Source organism: Lynx canadensis, chromosome A1 (genome assembly GCF_007474595.2).
Source record: "Lynx canadensis isolate LIC74 chromosome A1, mLynCan4.pri.v2, whole genome shotgun sequence".
NCBI classification, from domain to species: Eukaryota; Metazoa; Chordata; class Mammalia; order Carnivora; family Felidae; genus Lynx; species Lynx canadensis.
The window spans coordinates 100,501,177-100,528,348 of record NC_044303.2 but is presented as its reverse complement, the minus strand read 5'-3'; the positions used below and the strand labels follow the sequence as shown (position 1 = coordinate 100,528,348).

The 27,172-nt window shown below is 45.4% G+C and overlaps 1 protein-coding gene across 2 annotated transcripts in view; it reads right to left on the bottom strand.

Annotated features, from left to right (window-relative positions):
- Positions 1-15,163, bottom strand: part of LOC115515011 (synuclein alpha interacting protein) — a 160,859-nt gene extending 145,696 nt beyond the window's left edge. For both annotated transcript variants that reach the window (XM_030317119.1, XM_030317139.1), the window contains exon 1: positions 15,107-15,163. The gene's annotated coding sequence lies outside the window, so the exon portion shown is untranslated. The remainder of the gene's footprint in view (positions 1-15,106) is intronic.
- Positions 15,164-27,172: the final 12,009 nt, after the last annotated feature.

The following is a 27,172-nucleotide window of genomic DNA, read 5'->3' as shown; positions in this document are numbered from 1 at the left end:
TGAGGCAAGCCTTGCTCTGACGTCCAAGCTCAAGCTCATAACTAGTATGGTATTCTGCCTCCTATTCACTATCTGTTTTTTTTTAATGTTTATTTTTGAGAGAGTGAGTGAGGGAGGGACAGAGAGAGAGGGAGACACAGAACCTGAAGCAGGCTCCAGGCTCTGAGCTGTCAGCACAGAGCCCGATGTGGGGCTCGAAACCACGAACTGTGAGATCATGACCTGAGCTGAAGTATGTGCTTAACCAACTGAGCCACCCAGACACCCCTCCTATCCACCGTCTTTATGCCACACCATTTAATAAGCATGGGGTGTTTGGAGGAGACGGTGAGTATGATGGAGGTAATTACCACCCCCAAGAAACTTGTAATCTGTGTTCTAGTTTTATCTCACCTTTCCATCTCCAAATCCTCAAATTCCTCTCTTGCAAAAAAAGTTCTGTAATAGTAGGTCTCTCACCCCTTACAATTCCATAACCTATTCCAACTAGAGGCTCGGCAGTGAAACTTTCCATCACATCGAATTTTGCCCACTTGATAGTATCCTGCCTTGGAAGGATGTTCTGAGCACATATAACACAGGGAGCATGGTGATATCTTTTGAGAAGACAAGGCCTTCAACTCTATTTACTGCAATGGACTAAGCCTTAGGTCTTATGTTAGTACAGTGACTTTCAAGACATGTTGAAGGATTCATTTATTCAGTTACAATATATCGATCATATAGTATATACTTGGGACTACACAAGGTACATGCACAGACTGAGAAAACAATTTTTTTTTATAAAATGTTTTTTAAGTTTATTTATTTCTGAGAGAGAGAGAGAAAGAGAGAGAGAGAGAGAGAGAGAGAGAGAGAGAGAGAGAAAGAGAGACAGAGAAAGTAGGGGAGGGGGGAGAGAGTGAGAGAGAGAGAGAGAGAATTCAGAGTGGGCTCCACACTGTCAGCACAGAGCCTGATGTGGGGTTCGAACTCACAAACAGTGAGATCATGACCTGAGCCAAAATCAAGAGTCAGACTTGAACTGGCTAAGCCACCCAAGTGCCCCAGAAAACAATTCTTACCCAAAATTAACAACTGCTTTCTGCACTAATGAGTCAATTATTACCCAGAGGGAAGTTAAAAGTGTGTTAATTACCAAGAGAGGTCACAGGCACACATCTGGGAGTGCAGTCGTGATCCTGCCCCTCACTGGCACCCTCCTTTACTTCTCCCCACATTGTTCGGAGCTTGGATACAGGATAAAAACCCTGTAATAAGCATCCTAACCCTGACGTTGTTCCTGGAGACAATCCAGTATTCTAATATGTTTCCATCTCTTCCTAAGAGCCTCCGCTTGGAAACGCCAGCTCCACATATAGGGGCCTGCCTCAAAGAGATCAAATAGTAATTTGCCCCTGTGGGTTTTTTCTCAGTTCTACTTTGGAGCTTGAGGAGGCCACTCTTTGCCGCCTGATCCTAACTGAAATAGCACATAGAAATCTTTCGTCTTTTTCAGGGACAAGGCGAGTGCGCTGGCACGGCAGCTCCCTTTCATGCTGTGCAAGCATTAGCTTTGCATTTTTAAAAACTATTGTACAATGTGTCATGCGGCGAGGTTTGCCAAAGGGAGGGAAAGGGGGAAAAAAGAATAGCAGAGTTGATTTCCTACATGGAAGTTTTAATGATTCTGGAAAACCATCAACCCGTATCAAATTTCTATACTAATTTCACAGTTTCCCACAAATGGCAAGAATGCAAAACCATCAATTAGCCTCGTGGTGATTATATTTTGAAGAACAATCTATTTTCCTGATAGATAATTCTACCAAATGGAAAAATCCATTTTGTTAAAAACCTGAACACTTGATGATGTTTATTTCATGCAAGGGGCTCAAGGTAAAAATCGCCCTTTCAGTCATCTTCCAAATGTTTACTCAGGTGCACACACCTGTGCTTTCTGTCGCCAACCAAAGCTCTGAGTGTGCAGGATTTCTGCTCCGTGACAGTCATTTACATACATTATGAAACAGAAACTGAGGAGAAGCCATCAAGCCCTTGCTGGGAGGAGCCCATATCCCTCTACTTACCAAATCAATCTGTAACTTAAAAAGAGCCCTGCTATTTCCTAGCAACATGAGTAAACATTGTACTATATCCAGCTCCCAAGATTTGTAACCATGTTAATCTGTGAGTACTCAATTTAATTAAAGATTAGACTTTTAAATTGTATTTTTAGTGCACAACAGTACTGCTAAATTATGATGATCAGCAGTTAAGTGTGCTTATGTCTGCAGAACTCGGGGAATGAAAATGAATCATTTATTTCCATCTTGATATGACTGCTCTTCTCTGAGGCGCTATGCTCCGAGTTCACAGGCTTTGGAGTTCATTGGAATTCGATGGTTAAAACACAGCTTGGAGACCTCATTTATGAAAATTCCTTTAAACCTTTCACCACTTTGACAGATCCAGTCCAAGTGCACTGAGCCAATTCAAAAGTAGCTCTCAGCCCTTTTATAGGTTTTCAATTACACCAACACAGCACACCAGAGCCGTCATGTTGGACAAAGTCTATTACGGTCACAGAGAGGCACGGGAGCCTTTGTAAGAGACTCGTATGAAAGCAGCGTTCTCACAACTGGAGCCAATGGATGTAAAGCTTTGTCTGTCTCGAACCATCCTTGACTTATTAAAGAAGGGATCTTCAAATGACTTAAACGTGGCTAGTGCTTAGTTATCTACTACAGGATGCAAGCTATGTGGTTTTTTTGGCTGTTTTTTTTTTTTTTTTTTAATCTTTTTAGAATTTACTTTGCAAAAATACTGGCAAGCTACCTTGTCTTCAAACTGTTCCAAATAGCTTTCCCGAAGAATTGTTCAAACATTTTCTAGGCTTCATTCATTCCCTACCCCCTCATAGCGTGTGACAGCAGGATTCACTTTTCCTCATGTGTGTTCCGAGAAACAAAAACCCCAAGCGGGTCAATGAGCTTTCCAGGCTGACACTGGTCATCAATGGTAAAACAGAGGTTAGGCCTGATTCCATTTAGTATTTCAAAGCACTCTTTAAGCGGGCCTGAGACGCCCAGAGTCTTCTCTGAGACAAGGATCCCTTACAATGTTTATAGGACCTAACAGATCGTACAGTGACAGTTTCTTCCATTTGCAAACTGTGCATTTATTTGAGTATGTGGTTGGTATGGCTTTATGGGAGTGCCAATCTTTGAAGCTTGGTTGTATGAGTTCTTTTAAGTGACATTCACCATTAGGGGTAAAGGGGACAAACGTGCCCATTAGTGGGTTAGAAGCACTTGCAAAATTTAAATGCTGTATGTGCAAATGCTAATTTACTCAGGATATCAATCTCCCATTTTCTCCAGGGAGTGGTGAGGTCTCTAAAACCACTGGCAACAGAGACAGCTCCCTGACACAGCTATTCCTCCCCTGCTTACTTCACGTTCTGGAGGGCAGATGGGCCTTTTTTTGTGTTTGGTCTATCCTGCTTGTTTGGGATTTTTTTTTTTTTTTTTATCCTGTTAAATAAGACCATGAAGTTTGAATATACTGGACTGTGCCTAAATTCCTCTAATCATCAATATTGGAAGAGGCAAAGCCTAAAGCCGAACGCAACATGGGGAACCTCAGAACAGTTTGAGGCTAGGAACACCCCTATCCAGGGTCGAGGCTTCCTGGCCATGCGGTGGGACTCAAATGCAGTTCTGTGGCACTGGCCAGAGCCGGGAGCTGACAGGCAAAGTGAGTGCTGCGAGACAAGGCCCCACATACCAATCCCGGCTGCTCCTGGTGTTACGCATAATCTTTCCTCGTTCATTAATGAATTCCCAATGCACTGAATGCCAGCTGCGGGCCTCCTAAATGCCGCATTCCACATTGGGGACAGGAAGTTGACAGGTGCAACCCTACCCTCAAGAGCCCAGGTTGTAGGGAGCAGCCAGCCCCATCCAACAGGCACAAGAGCAGAGGCGTAGGCTCACTGTGGAGGGAAGACAGAGGGAGTCGTCTCTGAGTCTGCCCTTGGGACTCCCACTGCCTCCTCAGAGCCCAAGCCTGGAGTCCACTGTGGGAGCCACAGGCCACATGTGGCTACTAACCATCACAAGTGTGGCTCGAGTCTGAGTTAAAAACAAAACACATGCCAACTTTCAAAAAGTATGTCAAACAAGAACGAAAGGGAGGTAGTTAATAATTTTTTTTTATATTACATGAGGAAATGCTAATATCCAGGATATACTGCATTAAGTAAAATAGAGGACTGAAATTAATTCCACCTGTTTCCTCTTATTTTTCCTAACATGCTTGCTAGAAAATGAGAAATTAATTAAGTGGCTCACATTCACAGACTTATTATTTCTGTCCACCAGTTTTGGTGGTTTTTTTTTTTTTTTAACGTTTATTTATTTATTTTGGAGAAAGAGAGAGAGAGCGAGGGAATGTGTGTGAGTGGCGGAGAGTCAGAGAGGGAAGGAAACAGAGAACTTGAAGCAGGCTCCACGCCCTCAGCACAGAGCCCGACACGGGTCCCAGACTGCCAAAGCCACCCAGGCACCCCTCTACCCACCCGTTGTGGTGTAAGAAGTCACAACACAACACTTAGAGAGAGAACCTGGGAGGCTGCCTCGGGGGCAGCTGGGGGGCAGGGAGAAGGAAATGTGTAGAAAAGAGCACACAGGGGCGCCTCTCAGGGGCTGCAAAGATGGGCAGAGGCTGGCAGTGCGTGTGCTTCCTGAGTAGTACATGCCTGCCAGATTCAGTTGCAGCAGAAAGACCACAACATCAAAGCCAAAATGACAATAATCACATCACAAATAACTTAGAAGCAGCCTGTGGCTTACACTAGGCTATGCTCCGCCAGGCACCAGACCGGCTAGCTAGCCCTGCCTTCAACCCCATCAGGCCAGTCATTTGGTCACTCTGCCCCCTCATCTGAAAAGGGGTGGCTGAGATGCACTGATGCGCCTGTGTCCCCCTTACTCTGCCTACTAAGTCTCTGGAAATCTAAAGCACTCTCAACAACCCAGGGGAGGGATGAAAGTGCTAGAGAAGCAGACACGCTTGGGCCTAGAGATGTAAAGCTGCAAAGAACGGAGAAGGGAGGAGAATCAATCCTTTATACTTTCTCTTTCCGAAAACATCGCCTTTTCTTTCTTTGCTAGCCCCCTTCCCGGGTAGATCTAGAAGAGATGGAAATGCCACGAGCTCAGGAACCACATCTGTGAGCTCACTGTGGTGACCACAGCTCCGAGAGGAGCCTGGCATAGAGCAGCACCTCACCGTATTGGTCTGTGAGGGGTGTCAATGGAGAATCTGCAGCCAGTTTTGCTGCTGAGTGTTGCTGCTGTGTGGTTAATGACTCTGACGGTGCAAGCTGCACTCAGGAAAGAGCGAGGGGCTCACTGAGGCAGGGTCAAGCAGCAGCGATCTGCCTCTCGGACGCTGGGGTCTGCATGCGAGCTGTCAACCCAGGCGAAGGTGGAGAGGAGCCGAGACCTTCCCAGCCCTTGTCGGCTCCTGCACGGGAGACAACCCCAGAGGTTGCTGCAGCAGAAGTGGCTGCCTCACCCACTGCCACCAGGGAAGCTGCAGGGTGAGGGAAGTCACGGGGGAACAAAGGCTCGGAAGGTCACGGGCACGGGTCTCACGCCCAGCGTGGTGAGAGGAACGAGCACGGACGCCGCATGAAATAACAGTGACGCCCGGCGGGGTTTGACTCCACTCTCAGCACTTGATGGCTGGGAGACTGAGCTCCTTCTCTGACCCTCATTCTCCGCAGCTTACAACAGGGCTGGGAACACAGGTCTTAGGGGGCTGGTTAGCTACAATGTACTTTTCAAAAAAGACTGGCACACAGTAAACATTCAATAAATGGTCAATAAGTGGTATATATTCAACAATGGCCATTATTTTTCTTCTGGATTACAGCTTTTTTTATATTTTTTTAACATTTATTCATCTTTGAGAAACAGAGAAAGACAGAGCATGAGCGGGGGAGGAGCAGAGAGAGAGAGGAGACACAGAATCTGAAGCAGGCTCCAGGCTCTGAGCTGTGTCAGCACAGAGCCTGACGCAGGGCTCGAACTCACTGACTGCGAGATCGTGACCTGAGCCGAAGTGGGACTCTTAACTGACTGAGCCACCCAGGCGCCCCAACAGCTTTTTTTGTTTTTTTTAATGTTTTTAATTTATTTTTGAGAGAGAGAGAGAGCGTGGAAGCAGGGGAGAGGCAGAGAGAAAGGGAGACAGAGGATCTGAAGTGGTCTCTGTGCTGTCTCTGTAGACCCCAATGTGGGGCTCGAAAACACACACTGAGCTAAAGTTGGATGCTTAACCCACTGAGCCACCCAGGCGCCCCTGGATTATAGCTCTTAAACAAGGTTTTTAACCTGGAGTCTGTGGGGCCCCAGGAAATCCACAAATGGGCTGCCACATATTCTGGAAGCCCCTGGACTCAGTGGTGTATATGAACATCTTTTTTTCTTCTTTCTTTTTTTTAATGTTTATTTTTGAGAGAGAGACAGAGCACAAGTGAGGGAGGGGCAGAGAGAGACAGGGAGACACAGAATCCGAAGCAGGCTCCAGGCTCTGAGCTGTCAGCACAGAGCCCGATGCAGGGGGCCTTAACTCACGAACCGCGAGATCATGACCTGAGCTGAAGTCAGATGCTTAACCGACCAAGCTACCCAGGCGCCCCCAAACTTTTTTTCTAAGGAAAGTATCCTCAGCTTTCATCAGATCCCCAGAAGGCTCTCAGACTGGAAACCGGTGAAAACCCACTGAGCTTCTGTGACTTCCAAAGTGTTTAGCATATTTTACGTATCTATGGACTTTCTGAAGGACCCTCAGGACAAAGACTTCACTCTGGCTGTTCAAGAGGTGTGAGTTTTATACACAGCAGTACAATCTGCAGATGGGCCCTTTATTATCTGGCAACAGCAGAAGCACAGGAATATGGCTGGAGTTTCTAAGGCAGACATCCATCTTAATTCCATCTGTGGTACCAGAGCCCTTACCACTCGAAATACATCTTTCTCCACAGTCTTTTTGACATAATTGAAGGCGAAGGGAGGCAGGTGGCATGTTTTATACCTCGGAGGCGGTCACCCGGTTTTAGAACCACGAGAACCGAAATTGTAACTGGGTGAATTGCAAGAGCCCAATCAAAGCTTGATTTTACTCCTCACCAACCCAGATGAGGGTCTGACAGCTTGGCCATCTCCAGGAAGAAGGACCTTAACTCTGTAAATCTTAAGCTTCCTCACAGGCAGGAAAAGGATAGATAATGGTAATAGCTCCTTCCTAGGGCTGCTGTGAGAATTAATAAGAAAATAATTGTAAGTCATCTGTTAAGCAACCAACGCAGAGTAAGTGCCTCATAAATATTAACTATTAAATAACCTCTCTTATGGCAGAGGGGGAAAAAAAAAGTATTTCTCATCTGATCTCTGGGCCATACATTTTAGCTTCGAGACGGACTTTGGGCCACTGGTATTTTTCAGCCTCTTTCTTGAGGTAGCTGTTAGTGACCAAGTAGGCATCGAGCGTTACACGGAGCCAGGAAAACAGCAGAAAGGTGTCTGAACGGTGATTTCAAAGAGACCCTGCTTTCCTGGCCAACATTCAGAGATGCAAATTTAGGAATCACGTTAAAGGAAACAGGACAAATCTTGAAAATCACCGAGGTTAATGACTCAGCACACCCTTTTCATTCCTTCCCCTAAAGCTTCTTCAGCATGTTTGCTGTGAGGACCCCTGCACTAGACATAGGGATACAGAGATGAGAAAGCCCCTCGGAGCTGTCACAGCACAACGGGACAGGACGTCACACATATGGCACCACAGGGTAAAGTACGATGTGGGGCCGGGCAGGGCTGGACAGGACCTGGTGTTCAAGCAAAGGCTTCTCCGAGAAACAACACTTGGGGTGCGTGTGGAAGGAGGAGTGAATGTTCAAGGCCAAGTCAGGTCAAGAAAGGAGAAACAACATTCCACTAGGACAAAAGCACAGGCAGAAAAAACCCCATGAAGATGAGAGAAAATGAAGCCTTTGGGGGCCTTCGAGTGGCAGAGGTCAGCACAGCATGGGGGTCACGTGGGCAGGGGGCAGAAGCCACACGGCACACACCTCCCTCCCATCCAACCTCCTGTGTCTGCAGGAGGCAGGGCCCACCTCACGGGGAACCCAGGAACTGTGAAATTCAAGATCAGGAGGTTGCTCTTTTCCTCCAGGGCTGTGAGGTTCTGATTCGATTTTATCTATTTGTTCTTTGAAAGAGCACCTTGGCCACGGTGAGGAAGATGGAGTTGAAGCAGAGAGACTGGACGTGGCATTCTCAGAGGGTACTTGTGCAGGGTGAAATGGGGGGAGGGCGGCCTCTAAACTAACGGGGGAAAGAGTGAGACAGAGACAGGGGTCCTGGTGAGTGACCCAATGAGAGGTCCAATCAGGGTCATTCCCAGGTTCATGGCTTGGGGGCAGAGAGACGATGCATCCTCCAGGGAAAATGGATGGAAGAGTAGATATACCTTATATACCTGTTCTTTTTGCTTGCACAGGATCCTCGCTCTCTTCTCGATAGTTTCTTTTTAAAGAACCACCCTTTGCTTGCTCTCAGGCTATTTACTTTGGGAGGGTTTTACCCACCACCCCCTCATGAAGTTCCCACATCCTCCCCATGTCTCGCCTCTGCCCACAGACTGTTCCTTCCATTCACGAAGGCTCCAGGCCTGGGCACATGATCAAGGCCAAGTCAAGTCGAATTCCATGTTCCAGATCCCTGGCCACAGGAGCTGGTTCAGGCATGGGCATGTGCCCATTAATTAAGAGTTAATCCCAAATTATTCTCTTCCCCTGCAGGGGTTAAACTTGAAGCTGCTTCGGACCATTGTACCACCAGGAAGAAGAGAGGAAATCAGAATTGGAGCCTTCCTGAACTTTTCCCATAAGGGAGACAATATATGCCCCTGCCTAGTTGAGTAAGTACAAGCTGGGTTTCTGTGACTTGCAGCCAAGAGCCGTGACAAAGATAAGTAAAGAAAATTGTGTTTCAAAAAAGAAAAGTCTACTTTTGTGAGTGGTGGATTATAAAAAAAAAAAAAAAAAAACACAAAAAACCTACGTTTCTGAGACAATAGTACCTTAAAACATTTGAATCTAAAAAAGATACTTAGGGACTTTATAGCAAATTCTACTGTGACTAATGAAAAGCCAAACCAGACTGCTTTTGAAAATGTTACTGCACCAGATAATGGCACATTCACTCATTAAGTTAACATTTATTGAATATCTTCAGGGTTCTTAGACGTGCACAAAAGAAACTATAAAAGCGTACGCTTGGATTTGAGCTGGTCCATCCAAGCCTTTCCATAACGAGCAGCTGTGCGTGCTGTTCAGACTAATTGTGTGACGTTAGAGAGGCCAGGTGTTCCTGTCTGGCCCACAGCTGCACTTGATGGTGAGGGCACCACCTGAATTTCAGACTGGCCATCAATAAAACACGGCGGGTTGCACAGCACCTCAACAGAGCCCTTAGGTACAAGAGTGGAATGTGTTGTGAATTCCTCTCCCCTCCAATAAAACAACCCCCGGACCTTCTTTCTTTACTCTCCTTCCATGAAAAGACCCCCACACTGGCAAGGGTTTAACTGTTACCGATGCACCGTCGTCTCTGTTTAAGTATGCCTGTACCATCACCTCCTGCCCTGTCCGCTCCTCAGGGGCCAGGTCCAAATAAGTCTGGCGGGTGTTCATTCCTGGCGGGCATTGGCTGGTTTGGCCACCCCGGGTGGATCCATTCCCGCTTCTGAGGGCAGGTCTGCCTTATCCTCCGCGGAAGCGCCTACCTACTCCCCATCGTGTGCTGTCTTAGTGGGCCTGTCAATCAACGCGCCAGGCGAAGCAGTGTGCATGCCAAACTAGACCAAAGGTTTTCTCTGTGTGGGTATGCCAAGTCCAAGGGCAGACCTTCAGCTGTGCCTTGCAGAGAAAGAACATCAGTCCCCACTCCCCAGCCCCCTTGAGGAGTTCTGTTTCCACCCGGAAAGTGGTTCTTCTGACTTCCCTTTGACCCTTGGGATAGCCTCCGTGTTCCCTTTTGTTTTCCGTTGCTTTACTTGGGAGAAACTCCAGCATATGTAAGTAGCTGCACTTTAAGCACGAAGCAATAGCTATCATTCAGAGCATACTCTGCAGCTGATAAAGTACTTTCACATCCAATTTATCTCTTTTAATCCACCTTTCTGAAACTGAATTTTTCTCCTCCCCCGCCAAATAAATCACTTATTGATCTATTTCTCACAATGGCACATTCTTTCAGCCACTTAAACTTTTTTTTTTTTTTTTAACCTCAGAATGATTTTGACTAGAGGCTTTCAGTAATGCGGTGTCATCAGTCACCCCATCCCAAAATACGGAATCTCCCAGAATGATCCCTTCTTTTCCGTTTTCTTTGCTTCTGCCTTTGCCAGAGCCTTCCTCACTGCCCACCAACGGTCTGCTGACTTTGCCACCAGCCTACCGTCTCTAAACCATCCTGATGCCACTGGCAGAAGGCTGTGACTAACATTTTACCGTCACTGTGTTATTAATCATCTTCCCAAGGTTTACAGAACGAAGACTACAGGACAATGAGGTCCAGGACATTCCCTAACCTAAATTCTGGGGTGCCTACGAGCAGGCTTCACTCAACTCTCCGGTCTTGCAGTACATTCCTCCTTAGCAGAAAACATTTGCGAGAATGAGTGTCCTCAAACATGTAAATTGCAAAAAAAAAAAAAAAAAAAGAAAGAAAAAAAAAAGGAGGCTACAATTTCTTGCAGCTACCTCTCATTAGAAGTGGAGTCTTTCTTGGGGCGCCTGCGTGGTTCAGTCAGTTAAGTGTCCGACTTCGGCTCAGGTCATGATCTCACAGTTTGTGGGTTTGGGCCCTGCATCGGGCTCTGTGCTGACAGCTCGGAGCCTGGAGCCTGTTTCAGATTCTGTGTCTCCCTCTCTCTGCACCTCCCCTGTTCACGCTGTCTGTCTCTCTCAAAAATAAATAAACATTAAAAAAAAATTTTACAAAAAAGAAGTGGAATCTTTCTATACTGCTTGAATCCAACGTGACCTTGTGATTTGAATCGAATTGGTCCATGGAATGTAGACGTCCTGGGTGCCTGTTAACCTGGCTAACAGTCTGATAACCGCCAGATGTAACTGAAGCCCTCCTAGATCACCCTGCCACCAGCTCACCCACCAGGTGACTGAAGATGCCTCAAGGAACCCCACCAAGATCAACAGAAGAACCATCCAGCTGAACTCAGTCCAAACCATGGACCACACAACCATGAGCTTTAATATTTGCTTTAAGCAAATGCTTTTTGGGGTGACTGGTTATGCAGCAACGGACAAGTGATAAAAACATCTGAGCTGATTTGGTCATTTTCTCCTTTGAATCCCTTTTCATTTACTATTTAGCATCTTGGTTGCTCAATCATACAGTATCTTTCTTCATCTTTTGTATGATTCATTTTTCATGTGTCCTATTTCCTCCCTTCTAAATTCCTTGCGAAGAGTTCCTGTGTTTTATACTTTTATATGCCACAAATGCACAAAGTGAATACACAATAAAGAGGAATCAACTAGTGCATTTTGGGGCCCAGCCATCAGCCTTATCAATTCATAGTCATCATTTGGACAAATATTTTGGTCACTAACTTTTTTTTTTAATGTTTATTTTTGAGAGAGAAATAGAGCGCAATCAGGGGAGGGGCAGACAGAGAGAGAGAGACAGAGAATATGAAGCAGGCTCCAGGCTTTGAGCTGACAGCACAGAGCCCGATGCTGGGCTTGAACTCAAGCACCATGAGATCATGACCTGAGCCGAAGTTGGATGCTTAACTGACTGAGCCACCCAGGCGCCCCTGCCCTGGTCACTAACTTTTAAAGCTTAAAAGAGAGCTAAGATGGAAACAGCCAATTATGAAATCTAGTTATCCACATAAAGTGCAAAATCATGCAAAGTATATATCATAGTAGTAACCGATTCATTACTGATCCATTTTCAGTAAATTATTTCTTGTAACTAAACCTGCACATCAATCAAAGGTACACAAGAATGAGGCACCCGGGTGGCTCAGTCGGTTAAGAGTCTGACTTTTGATTTCTGCAGAGGTCATGATCTCACAGTCATGGGATCAAGCCCCGCACTGGGCTCTGCGCTGAGCGTGGAGCCTGCTGGGAATTCTCTCCCTCTCTGCGCCCTCTCCCTTGCTCACAATTTCTCTCCCTCCAAATAAATAAATAAACATTTTTTCAAAGGTGCACAAGGAACCAAGTATATAAGGGTAAAAGTTTCACAGAAGCAACTGTTTGATTTTCACCAGGATGTTATTGTTCTCCCAAGACACATACTTCTCCTACGTGGTTTGCAACGGTAACCTGACAGACTTCCAAAAACAAGGCTTCTATTCGAAGAGTGTCACTGATTCTCTTGTTGCCTTTCAATTAGATTTTGCATTTAAAAGAGAATCTCCCTTGTGTTTCTTATAATGATGCACCTGCTCCTTGGGAGATTTCCTCTTTTGACAAGTAATGCCTTAAATCTGGCAAGAGAAACAGCTCCGGGCTTCCTGTGATAATATCAAAGATCATTTGTTTGTATAAGATGTTTGTGTGGGTTTCCCTCCTAAGAGCAGTAAAGTACTACTCCACTTCCTTCCAAAACAACGGCTCACACAAAGTTTCTTGGCCTCTGTTCTGCATTTCCACAGACACCTGCACCAGGACAACTGCCTGGAATTAGCAAGGCTGTGACATAGTACATGGAGAGCCTCATTTGCCCTGGTCACTTGCTTTTGGACATCAATACATAGTAAATGTCAAATCAGTACAGGCAGTGTTACTTCCAATCTACTATCTTGTAACTTCTCCTCATGAAAATTAAATCTATATTCAAAGTTATACCCCTTAGTTTTTAATAATTATTTTTTTTTCTATCTAAGATGTCCACAGATCCTTAAGAGAAGCACCATCTTTTTTTTGTTTGTTTGTTTTTTTCTGATTCTAGACCTAGGGACTCCTTCCTATTTGATTATGGGTAATCTTCAGTTGAAACTGCCTTCACATGAGAGACTTCTGTGATGGATAGAAAACGTCACACCTTCTTCAAACAGTTTCAAGAACCCCTTAAAGCGATCTCCTTTCACTCTCACCAGGCTGAGTGTAAATTAACATTGAGATGCATCAGGAATGGCCAATAGACATTTTCTCCCAGAGGTGAACACATTAGCATACCGCTTTCCTATACCTTGTTCTCTCTGCCTTTTAAAATTTCAATATGTACAAATGAAATACAGATTTCAACCCATTCCCCGCTGGGATGTCTGCTCCATAATGAGAGAAATAGGTTTTTGCCTTCCTGCAGATTCAGCAAGGAAAGTGGTGCTCGAAAATTACGTGTTTAGAGTGACACCTTGGAGAACTGACATACTGTGCACACATGTAATCCTCATAAACCTCCCCAGACAGCCCTTATTTCATTTTGCAAACTGCACCCTGGCCCGGCTCCACAGCACGTGGTGTGCGGCGGGCCTGTCCTGCACCGGCTCTCCCTTCCTCTGGGCTCTTCCTTGCCTCCGGGGTCTCTGATGGGCACTTGTCAGTAACAGTCAACAGGAGCGAAGTGGCCCAGCCACCAGCCAGTGAAAAACCGACACCGACCGGAATGCTTCCTTAATTAACTTTCCCAAGGAAAGCAACGTTCCCACAGGAAAAAACAACACGTCCCCGCCGCCCCCCCCCCCTCCTAGCGGTCCATTGAAAATAAGCAACAATGCCGTTGCCTTTTTGTTTCCTAAAGACTTTTCTTTGCTGCAAGCAGTAGCGTGTTCCTCAAAGAATGCTAGTATTTCCTGTGGAAACTGTATGGCTGCCAGTAACGGCTCATAATTTTCCCTTCTTTTCTTTTCGTAAAAATGAAATAAACAAAACGTGGCATTTGACAATAGCCAAAATACCAGTTCACCCCACTTACCACCTGCAGATGAAAGTCATCACCACGAGAGAAGGCCAAGAGAGGCACATTCGCGGCTAAAATCGACGCGGACGAGCCCGGGACGCAGGACAGCGCCGGAGGGGCAGGTCGCAGCCCCGGCTGGACGGGGCAGCCAGGGAGCTCCGGGGATGCGCGCGGGGCTCCCCTGGGCGGCACAACCCCAGGCGCCCCCCTTTCGCGTGTATTATTATCGTGATTGGGTCCTGTCGCTGTTACTGTTACTTCGCCCCTCGTTATCTCGGCTTTCAGGCGCTGGGGCACTGCCCATCCCTGCCTCCGAGGTGGCAGCCAGGATAATAACCACACGAAACGGGCAAAGGGAAGGAACAATCCTTTGGAAACCGAGGCGGGGGCTGTCTGCCCACCCCCCTTCCCCTGAGTAAAGCTGCCGCTCGGTAGCCGCCGCTGTTACTATAGAGACCTCCTCTCCCCCCCCCCACCCCCAAAACCCTTTCTGCAGAGGCGCCGCCGCTGCCCCGGCCGCCGGGGACTCGCGGCACAAAGGGGGCCCGGGGGCTGCGGGGAGCAGGGGCGACACCCGCCGGGGTCTCCCGGTGCAAACTTGGAGAGGCTCAGCCGCCCGCCGCCGCCGCCCGCCGCCTCCCCGCCGCGCCCGCCGGGGACCTGGACTCACCGGGGGGCGCCCGGCGCGCCAGCGGCTCGGAAGCGCGGACGGACTGACGGACGCACGGTGGACGGCGGCGGCGGGAGCAGGAACCGCCGCAGCGGGAGCGGGGCGGGCGGCGGAGGCGCTGCCGCGGCCCCGCTACGTCACAATGCGGCCGGGCCGCCGGCGCCGCTCCCCCGGCCCCCCAACGGGCACGCGCGGGCGGGGGCAGCCCCGGGGCGGCCGGGCGCGGAGCCGGCGCGGGGGGACGCGGGGCGCACCGCCGGGGACGGGGGCGCGGCCACACCGCCCGGGCTGCCGGAGCCGCCGCGCGCCCCGCGTCCCCGCGCCCCCCCCCCCCCCCCACCGGGCCGCGCGCCCCTGCTCCGCCCGCCTGACGGCGACCCTCCCCGGCCGGCCCACGCCCCTCCCGCGCCGCCTCCCCACCCGCCCGCCGCTGTCCGCGAACCTGCGCTTCCTTCTCCACCTTTCGCTCGTTCGCCTCTGCTGCCTTTGCGTCTCCCCAGCTGGGCTTCTCCTCTCCTCCCCTCCTACTTTTTGCCCCCCGCTTCCCTCCTTCTCCTCCGCCCCCCGCCCGGCGGCCTCTCCCCCTGGAAATGAAATCGACCCTCACCGGGATCCACGCGTCAGCCGCTGCCACCTCATTGGTCCCCAAATCAGTCCAGCGGGGTCCGGCCTGAACCGGGACGAGGGACTCGGGGAGGGGAAACGGAAGGTGGGCACAGTACTGGGACACTGCTGTGCCTGCGAAGCCTTTGGCAGAGGATGTGGCGCTGGCACGGAGTCCTCGCCCCCACTCCTCCTTCCCGCCCCGGAGGCTCGTCCCCTCCAGGACTTCGCCAGGGAGAGGAGGACAAGGGGGCTTGGCCCGGAACGTGCTTTGCTCAAGCGTGGGTGCTGGCTGGAGACTTTGGTCTGAAATAATGGCTTTTTAATTGTACAGCGTTGAACACATCACCGTCCCTACAGGAATATTAACTTTACTTTTAGCGTCTTTTTCTTAATGGGGGGGATGGGGGGGGGGGGCTGTGGGCAGCTGGTGAGGCGTGTGGGCAAGCCAGCAGTGGTGACTGCGTCTTTCCTTCCTTATTTCCGAAATGAAATCAGGGAGAGTGGAAGCATTTATGGTAACATTGGCTCACGACCATCTCGCTTTTGCCCTTTGGAAAGCTTTAAATGGTTTTTAAGAAATCTCTTTCCCAGGAGAGATGACTCGAGAAGTTCACTCAGCAATGCTATGGAGGGCCACTCTCTTGCTCCAGGGTGTGGCTACTTGCCCGTTGCTGCCCCAGAGAAAAGTGTGAGGAAGCAAGTTCTCGTCCATCCATCCTCTTTGTTCCCTTGCCAGGTCCAAGCGAGCAAGAGTGGCGCCACGATCCTGAGAAACTCAGCACTTAATCTGGGTTAATGGCACTGGGGATGTGTAGCATGTGTGAGCCTGTCAGTGAAGATACATCATCGATAATATATTTACTCCATAGAATAATGGTAATGTATTATATATTAATGGCATGTAATACTGTATTATTACATATGTTCATTATAATATAGATCCAATATGTAACAACCAGCAAGGACCTGGTTGTTTAAAAACTGGGGTTCTCTGGGGGCACATGGATGGCTCAGTTCGGTTGAGCATTATAGGACTTCAGCTCAGGTCACGATCTCGGGGTCTTTGAGTCCCAGCCCCACATGGGGCTCTCTACTGACAGCTCAGAGCCTGGAGTCTGCTTCAGATTCTGTGTCTCCCTCTCTCTCTCTCTCCACCTGCCCCCCCACCCCCACTCACGCTCTGCCTCTGTCATAAATAAACAGTAAAAAAAAATGAAAAACTGGGGTTCTCTGGATGACTCGTGGAACACTGCACACAGTGCCTGTGGAGTCCATGGGTTGCTCTGTTGGCCGGAAAAAGGCAAGTTGTAGGATTAGGAGGACACAGCTCAGCAATCCTGTTCTGGACCTGTTTTGGACAAGTACATAATTACTACAATGAGGACTACCTTGAAGGCCAGCAGAAGACATTTCACATGCTTTTAATTTGATTTCCTACTGAAAAACTAAATCTCTCCCTCTCTGCTTTTCGACATAAACAGCCAAGAGCGTGTCCTGCAGCCTTGTAATTTGTTTATTGTCATTTATCATACATACGACTTTGAGTACATACATGGAAAGTGGCTTCACAATTTTGAAAACACACATTATCCCTCAGTAGAAAATATAAAATCAGATGACATCATATGGCACTAAAAATACTTGAAAATATTGGGCTTAATTCATTCACATCTGGTTAAAATAAAAATACCGTTTTTTTGTGTTTTCCCTTTTTTTTTTTTTTTGCCTTGTATAAACTCCGAGAAAAGCACATCTTGCTTCCATCCAGTAGATATGGATGGAAATTGGTGTCATCCTTGACGTGGTCTACAGAGAGCATAGTTTCACTGCCATCTTGTTAAATATTTTGACGTCCTGTTCTTTATTTTTTTTTATTTTTTTTAAATTTTTTTCAACGTTTATTTATTTTTGGGACAGAGAGAGACAGAGCATGAATGGGGGAGGGTCAGAGAGAGAGGGAGACACAGAATCGGAAACAGGCTCCAGGCTCTGAGCCATCAGCCCAGAGCCTGACTCGGGGCTCGAACTCATGGACCGCGAGATTGTGACCTGGCTGAAGTCGGACGCTTAACCGACTGCGCCACCCAGGCGCCCCCGTCCTGTTCTTTAAAAATCAGATTTTAATTTATTGAAGGACTAAGTTGTTGAAGAGTAATTGATGGGCATCTTCTTCCCACTGCTGTAAACATCTACTAGCTCTAAAAATGAGTCAGGTGTTAATTCAGTTTAAATGGTTCCACAAGAGGGGCCCGACTGTGTTGCAGGTACAGAAAATGGGTTTTCCCAGGAAAAAAAAAGTTCTCTGGTTTTGGCAGCCAAAGGAATAGCATGCCATAGTGTGAAAGAGCAATCTTTGAGATGTTGTTTCAGATATTTTTCCATTTTTTTTTTAGAGTTCTTTCGTTATGGTTTATTCTCTTTCTAACATGTTTTTGATTACATGTTTACCATTGTTTCCATGGGATTATTTTTACACTGTGATTTTAGCCTACGCTTATATATACTTTCCTACATAGTCCATGAGTTTGCTTTTGCTTGGATTGTTTGTTGGTTTGCTTCTTCTGTGCAATCTGTTGCTAAATCTTAAACCACATGCCAAAGCGTGGAGGTAGTGTAGTTGCGTTGGAACAGAGCTGCTAGATTATAGAGCGGATGGCAAGAAAGCCAGCTTCCTCAACATCGTGTTGACTCTTTTATCAAGTTCATAAACTACTCTGCCTAGTCTTTCAATTGCTTATTACCAACCAGTCTGATACTCAGTTTCCTAATCAAGCAGCTGCCTTGGTAGGCTAGTTAGTACCAATGAAAGCACTTAGCAACCTCCGCTACTGGACCATTTACCCCTTTTAGGAAGACTCCTACCTGTGCCTAACACCACACAGGATGTTCCCATTTTGGAGCACCATTTCTGCTTTGTGTCCATTTCTTATCCCCTACTATTCAACTGTCACCTTCCATCAAGATACCAGGGAGTTTATATTCTTCATATTTTGATTCAACACTGAGCACATTTTTATACTCAAGAGCTAGCTACTGAAAATAATTGGTACAGAAGTGCATTTCACTGTATATCATCTGCCAAAGAGCTGACATCTAATTGTTCTTTCAATTATTACAATTAAACATCTGCCTCTATCCTTTTACCCAGTTTCCATTACGTATCTTTATTGTGCTACAAAAATTGGATAAACCTGCTAGAACATTGTCAATGATCAAGCAGAAAGCAATTCTCTTGTTTTCCTATTCTTTCAATGTAGATTTTGCCTTCTTTAAAAACATTTTTTTTAATTTATTAATTTTGAGAGCATATGAGCAGGGGAGGGGCAGAAAGAAAGGAAGACAGAGAATTCCAAGGAGGCTTTGTCAGCACAGAGCCCGATGCGGGGCTCGATCTCACGAACCATCAGACCATGACCTGAACCAAGAGTCAGAAGCTCAACCAACTGAGTCACCCAGGTGCCCCTCCCCTTCAGTATTTCTTTTCTCTCTTCTTGGGGCAAGATTTAGCCTTTGCTTCATCTTAGACTTCTAATAAACTTAGAATTGGGAGGGAGATGAAATTCAAGTCCAGCAGCTTAGCTGCTTATAATATGGCAGCTTTAATAAAAGATTTGATATAGAAGAAACTTTATGGATTGTTAACCTGACTCACTGAGATTATCCTGGGATTTCAACGAATCCTGTTACTATGCTTTACCTATCCTTACGGATCATTAGAAGTTTTGTTGGTATTTTTAAATGGAAACAATGAAATCACGTGCAAAAATATGATCAGATGAAGGAGAGTGTCTTGATGTGTTCTGAGGTAGCTTGGGGCAAAAATACGAAAAGACTCTACTGGGGGCAAAGGGTTTTTTTTGGGGGGGTCAACTGTTTGGGGGCCATGATCTTTCCTCTGTGTTCCTTTTCCATAGTGAGCTACCAACACAAAGCACAGTGAATCTGTAAAGCCGCTGAAATACCTAGAGGAAGTCTGGATCCAAACTCTATTCAGGCAGGCAGTATGTAAATTTCATGACTGGATTTAACTACATTTACTTTAACCCAATTGCCAGATTTTTGCAGGTTAGCACTTTATTCTACCTGAGGTTGACTTGGGCTCCCACTTCACCTGCACCCCTGAGAGACTCCCTGCCCATTCTTGTAAAGCTTCATCCAAAAACCTCCAGTTTTCATTTAAAAGTAGAATTTCTTCACCATCCTGACCCCAATGGATTTCCCAGGAATTCCACTTACATCATGTGTAATAGGTCACCTTCCCCCCGCCCCCACCACCGCCGGATCCTTTTTTTTTTTTTTTTTTTTTTAAAGTAGACTCCACATCCAATGTGGACCTGAACTCAGGGCCCTGAGATCAAGACCTGAGCTGAGATCAAGAGTTCAATGTTTCACTGACCGAGAGCCACCCATGGACCACATTTTTCCAGATAATTTTTATAGAAAATATTTTCCCCCTCAGGGTGGCTTGTTGCCTTTGGTTCTGTTTGAACAGACTCCCCCTGGGTTATATCCCATCTCCTTATCTGTCTACTGACGCCTCCAATCTGAATCAGACTAGCATTGACAACAGTAAAATGTGCCTGAGGCTTGTGCTCCCAGAAATCAGCAACGGATGAGAAATGCCCCCACCTTTTTGTGTTCCAGGAAATGTCTTACCACAAAAAGCCAACTCCCCGTATAATTGATAAAACTCATGGTCTCCTCTTTCTCATGACTCCATAAGCTCTGTAGGTGATTCCCTTGTTTACCTATGACCAAGGCCAAACAGAGACTTTCCCCTTCTGCATGAACGTGCTGGCAGGACTAGACACAGACCCTCCAACTTCCCTTTCTTTGTCTCATGAATGAATAGCTGAGATTCAACTGTTTGTCCCTCTGAAACTTGCTACACACAGAAAAAACATTTCCTGTTCAGCTAACTGATCTAGACTTCCCTTGATTGCAAAGCAATCCCAGCGATACATCACCCCACCTGCAACTTGCCTCTCCCTCCCTGTAAAAGTCTAACACAAAATGCCCGTGCAGAAACACTCAGATGCTTGGATTTAGGGTGCTCAGGGTATTGCCAGAACCTGAATAAAGTCAATGTTACTTTGGCTTTGGTTGGGTACTTGTGTCTTTTTTTTATCTTCATGAATAGCTACCCTAGTCACTGGTATAAATTAAGGCCGTGGACCTGTTATGTCGCCATAAGATGGTTATTTCTTAGCAAACTTTTACATCCAACATTTTTGTATGCAAGGGAAATTCCTAACACTCTACAACAATAACTGAGGAGTGTTTTAAATCCTTCAAAATGCAGTCTGATTATTCAACTTTTCCATACATTTGGTTTTTTTGCTGTTGGTGATTTACATAGCCCTCTGACATCAGAGTATTCAACTTCATTAGGGATAAATGAAAATGCTGTAAGGTGCCAAACAGTCAGCATATTTGCTTCCATAATATGACACGTGTACATAACAATATCTTAGTTATTAACTAGTCAGCCAGATTCTTTATGCTATACCATGGGATTGATATATTTTCCAGAGCTTCCACATTAGTAATTTGCCTACTGGCTTACACTACTTTCCAATGTGGGTGAATAGGAGAGAGAAATCATTTCTAAGACTCAGGCTCAGGATGGGTGTTTTCAACAATTGGTATATCCCACCAATTAAAGACCTCTTAAGAAAGAGAGGAGGGGGATGGGGAGGGGGATGAGGGGGGAAGGGAAGAGGGAGGAGGAGGGGAAGGGGGAGGGGAAGGAGAAGAGAGAGAGAGGGAATCCATATAAGATTGAAAAACTATGGCTGGGAAGTTCTGCAAAATTCAGTAAACATGGAGTCTTCATAGTCAAGGGCACACGTGGACACTAGAGATTTCACGCGTGTGCATAAACACCGATTAAATCTTGAACTGGAGGTTTTGGTATTTGAAATGAATTTGATTAGATTGTTCTAAAAAGGAATGCAGGTCAGCTGAGTGTGGTTAAGTGATTTGAAGAGGAATGTGGGTCAACTTGTGAACACCGTGCCACGTTCGCATGGACCTGCCCTGGTGGCAGAACAGGAGATTTACGAAAACGCATTCCACTGATTACTTATCAATTGTAACCACACTGTGGATTTAACTGAATTCAGTCTTCCAGGCAACTACAGTCTCTCTTCTTCATTTTGATAATGATTTCACTATAGCACATCATCTGTGCTTTGAGTATTCCTGTGCTGTATCTTAGATTCAGAGTTTCTGTTGTCTTTATAAGTAACTCACCTTTTTTCTTACCTATTCTATCTTGAGACCAAACCCATGCACTTGAAGATGATTAGATGGGTCGACAGACGACGCTCATTATTATGAAGTGCAACAAGGAGATTTTGATGCTGTGGGGATTAAAGCTAGGATGCACTGGTTTTTGGCTTTATCCCTGAGCAGTTTCTAGTGGGTTAATAGAACAAAATCTTTTTACCCTTGGATAAGCCACACAGAGACATTCGAACTGGTTACCTCTAAGCAGCAGGAGAAAGCCGGCAGTGAATGGAATGCATAAGTAATTATAATCCCCTCTGTTCCAAAGCAGAATAAATCCTGTTTCCAAACAGCTTTTCGGAAGAAAAACTAGTTCAGAAAATGAAGTACGGTTTTCAGTCTTCTTAGATATGACTGTGTTGTGAGTTTTACTTTTTCCTCTAAATTTATAGCTTCCAGTTCCCAATTCCTCGGCTTGGGGACATATGGTCCCCTTTAGAAGAAAACAAGGGGAGAAAAGCGAAATTCATATTGAACTAGATGAGGAAAGCTGATGGCCGATGAAAAATGTTCCTTGTAAATCATGGGAAATGTTTTAAAGGTGGCTTGTGGGAAGAAGAGAGAAAGATGTAATTGTTGATAGACTAAAGGCTTGTAAATTTAAAGTCTAGGGCAGCCCTGCAGAGTAGAGGTTAGGCACACTGATCTCAGTGTCAGACTTCCTGGGTTCAAATCTCAGCTTCATTTCGTACCATCTTCGAAGTTAGGGAATGTGGCCAGGCCTTAGTTTCCACAACTACAAAATGGGATGCTCATAGTGCCTATCTCACAAGATTGTTATGATAACTGAATAAGTCGGTATTCTAAGAGAACTTAAACCTGGACACATAAGAATATTAATAAGTATTTGCCAAACAAATGAACTGTGGAAGGCCTATAGCACCTGCATGAATTCTCTGGAAATTTCCCTGGAAATGTGGGTTCTGAAGCCCAGTGCTGTGCTAGCTGACTGTAGAGTTCATTTCTTCTCTACTTATATCACGGCATTAAATAGCACTGGGATGCTTTGCTTCTCGAACTGGAATTGAAGTACATCTTGGGTTCCTATGGGGTATGTGTATAGTCATCCGCGGCCCTACTTTTATTATAAGCCCTTAGATTACGTGAGATGTTATTCAGAAAGACTTTCAGTTCATGTTTAAGTATTGTCGCTGGTGTTCTGGCAATTTAAGAGTTTTGAAAATGTGACTCTCATTTGATATTTAGCATTGGATTGTCAAAGGCACCTAACATTCTTCCCAGGCCACTGTGAGTGATTTGACGCACAATTCAAGAACTGATGAAGTAGAAGTATTTTGAAAAATGGAACATCTTTAGTGAGAAAAGCGTTGTCAGTATTTTTAACTCTAGGGCGGTCAATATGATTTTGATGAGTTTACCACCAATGTGATCTAAATGGAAGAATACAGTTCTTGGAAAAATATAACTTGTTATGCACTTATCCAGCAAATTAATATAGTTGAGCACCTGCTGTGCCCTGGGCAACGAGCTAGTTGTTTAGGATATATTGGGGTGGACGGAATGGACACACAGGGCTGCCCTTTGACAGAGTCAATAAACAAGTGCATTTCAGTGTTGCTAAGAGCTGTAAAGGCAGAAAACAGACTGCTGTGGCAAAAAAAAAAAAAAAAAAATAAGGATCCAATAGAACACTAGGTGGTCAGGGAAGACCTCTGAGATTTGAAGGGTGAGAGGGAGCCAAACCAGTGAACATTGAGAGGAGAAGAGTCCCAGGCAGAGGAACCAGCTGGGACTGCTGAGCACCCAACCACCCCACCACTAAGAAGCCAAGAGTGTTCAGAGTAGTTCTCAAATAACGAAGTGATTCAAGGAGGGTCCTATCAATCTACCTCTTCGACTGGCACCACACACATACAAAAACAACCAGCGATGCCGTCAACCATGTATTCAGGAAACCCAGGTGGAAATGCTGACACATTCAAAGTGCTTGCAAAGCATCTGTGAGGACAATGTCACGGCACGCTGCTCATCCCCAGACAGCGAGCCTTCAGAGAAAGTCGAGCTCCTACGACATCCTCCCGGTGTGAAGGTCAAGCAGGGCTATTAAACACATGTAGCTGAGGTGGAGAGATGAACTGTTCCCGAACCTTGGAGGACTGAGACTGGAACACAAAATACTTTCCAGAACAAGTCAGGTAGCGGGAAATCACGCGGGGGATGGAAAACGTCTGTGAGAATCATAAATAATGAGGGACATACATCTGAAAATGTTTGGTATCTAACGTGGAATTTAAGAATTGTGACTTCGAAATGTGGAAGGCTTTTCCTCGGCTCTCACTTCCCACATTTTCTAAAACCTGTCATGACCTTGGCAGTGGCTTTGCTAGCTAGATGGACGAGGGGAAAAGAGCTTGGAATCTTGGTACGGATTTGAGGAAATGAGTGTTTTTGGAAAAAAAAAAAAAAACACCACAATTCTATTGTTCATAGCATCCTGTACTTCTCAGACTATACTATGTAGTATTATATAAAAGCATAACAAGTCCACAGCAAATAATTTAAGTATAGTCTCCAGGGACCCTCTAGGGCCACGCTGTCCAATACAGTAGCCAGTAGCCAGAGGTGGTTACTGAGAACTTGGACTGTGGCTAGTCCAAACTGAGATGTGTGGTCCCTGTACAATGCCCACCAGTATTTCACCATCTTAGTACAGAAAAGAGGATGGAAACGATCTCATTAATAATTGTATAATGTCTGGATATATTGGATTAAATCAAATACCGAAAATCAATTTCTCCTGTCAATTTTTTTTTGTTTAAATCTCACTACCTTAAAACTGAAACTCCCACATTTTGCTCACATTGTATATCTGTCGGACAGCTCTGTTCTAGGGAAAGTGAAAAATCACCCTCACCATGCCTGCTCCCTAAGCATCTTTTCTAAACCATTCTGTCAAAATGGATGGCAGTGTTGTCAGAGGGAAAAACAGGAGGCTAACCAACTTCAGGTCTAGGTGGAAGGTAACAGATGGATGTGACAGTTACACAGTATTGGAAAAATTGATGCTTGGTAGAAAACGCATCAGTAAGTGTTGGAAGGAAATTACTGATGTGCTCTGAAGATGTTTCCAAAGAAGGAAACCAGGAGCGTAAAATAACAAAATAGAACAAAACACTACTTCATCCTTGGGCTAACTGACTGAGGAACTGCAGAATATATGGCCTTTCAGATTGCATGTGCTTTTTTTTTTTAATGTTTATTTATTTTTGAGAGAGAGGAGGGGGAGGGGCAGAAAGTGGGGGGGGGGCAGACAGAGAATCCTAAGGGGGCTCTGCTGACAGGAGCGAGCCCGATGTGCAGCTTGGGGCTTGTACTCACGAACCGAACCGTGAGATCATGACCTGAGCCAAAGTAAGATGCTCAACCAACCGCTCAACCCCGCTGAGCTACCCAGGTGCCCCCTGTTTGTGCTTCCTTAACAAAAGAGCCTGCGTGATTCTCCAAACTTAATCCCAAACTCCCTCTCCCTCCCTCCAAAACAACAACTAAACAAACAGAAAACAAGCCTTTGCAATCAGTGAGCTAAGGCATCCAGTGTATATTCTGGAAATTTCTTGGCAATGGCCCCACTCCATGTAGACTATGCAACAGATGTTGAAGATGCTTAGCATGATCTGAGAACAGAGGAAAAAGCTGTCATATCTTCATACTTGGCTGAAGGAAAAAATCTTTTCCCTTGAAAAGATCTGTGTAAATGTATGCCATTAGCAACCTAGCTAATACATCAGACTTCAAAGTGACCAGACTATAGGCTCACTGTTTTACTAATCCTTTGGCTTCCCCTGCTTTGAAATGGTTCTAGAAAAATCCATTTTGGACTATTTTGCCCTTGGCTTTAACACTTGGCAGGCGAGTTCACTGTCCTCTGTTCTTCCTTGTGTTAGTTATAAAGCTGTTTGTCATCTCTAGTATCCGGAACACCTGCTTTTTTTTAAAGGACTCCTGGCTTGGGGGAAAAGAACATAAGTTATTTTTAGGCAAAACTCACCAGCTCAAGACTTTTAAAACACCTATCTGAAACACTGTATTTTCTCCCCTCCCCCCACCCCGTAATCAAAGAAGAAATCTTTAAAATCAGAATTTTTCATTTTGCCAGTTTCCTTTGGAGATAAATCACTGGAAAGGCAAGTGACAGGACAGTTGAGCAAGTCAGAGAAAGAGCCTTGTGCTCGAGACAGGATACACAAGGGAAGAAAATCACAGGCAGTCATGTCTTCCAATCCACTGACAGAATTTTTAAGAACTCATGGAAGCCTAACTTTCAAGAATTTATGAAGACCAAGAAAATGAGAGCAGCTCTGTTACTTCTTCATATGGAACGTGACACATTTTAAAATCCCACATTTAGCATGTATCTGTTATTTTTGCCTACTTAAGTAGACCTTCTCCCTTCTGGTAATAGCTGTTATCTTTTTCTTCTGGGGAAAAAAGGGGGAACTCACCCTTCCTCAGATGATAGATTTGTTTATCACTTGACCTGCCTCCTTTACTGTGGGGATGGGCACATGGCCAAAACTAACCAATCGGAGTCTCTCATTCTAGTGGCCATAGAGATTGCACAAGAATGGGAGATTGGTTGAGCAACAGACAGAGAGGCATTTGCTCTTGTTCTGTAGGGTTGTTGGCTCTGAGGGTAATTTCAGTCTAGGGCAGCTGTGGCGGCCATCTTTGCTCCCTGAGTCGACCGCCTAATTGAGAATGAAGCCAACATAGAGAAAGGTGGTACTGAGGGGGGGAAAGAGAAAGAAAATGTTGATGAAAAAACTTCAGCCCCTGGTTTTTTATTCACATCATCCCCAATTTCCAGTCTGCTTTCCTTATTACCATAGGCTAGTTTGAGCTGGGTTTCTGTCACTTGTAATCGAAAAATTTACAATTTGTACTCTCTGTTTGAAAGCAAATAACAATTGTGCACAAAAGAGAGACGGTGAGAGAACAAAAGCAAACAAGAGTAACAAAGGCTTCCCAAAGTAGAGAAAAGAAAGAGGAAAAGCGGAAACGATTACATAATTTCTCCTTCCTTCTCTCAATGTGTTAGCGTAAATTACACACACACACATACACGGAAATTTTAAAGAGACTATCAATCTTAACTTACCCACTGGAATTGAATACCAACTAAATCATCACAATGAAATTAATTGTTCTTGGCATACAAGGTGCTCTGCAGGCAAAAGTGAAAATTTTGAAAACATATCTCTCAGCTCTTTCCATATTCTTTTTTCTATTCATCATTTCCCTCATTTTTAAACAAAAAAATTGACTATTAAAAAAATTAATCCACTAATCTATGTTCATTTTTAAAAATATCAGTAGTAAAGAAGTTAATTCATTAGAAAATGAAAATCCAAACCTTACTTTTCAAACCTATTCTTCAAGTGTGCGTTTGAGTGTACTCTTCCAGATCCTTCCCCTTGAGTGTATCAAAAAATATTTCTTTTCCTTTTAACACAAAATCAGGTCAAAGTTTGGATCTTGTTCCCAACTTAATTTCTTAAAAATTGAAAGAATCTTATGGACGTCTTTTCATGTAAAATACACAGGTCTGCCTCATTTTGTTTAGTGACTGATTAATATTTCAATGCATTGA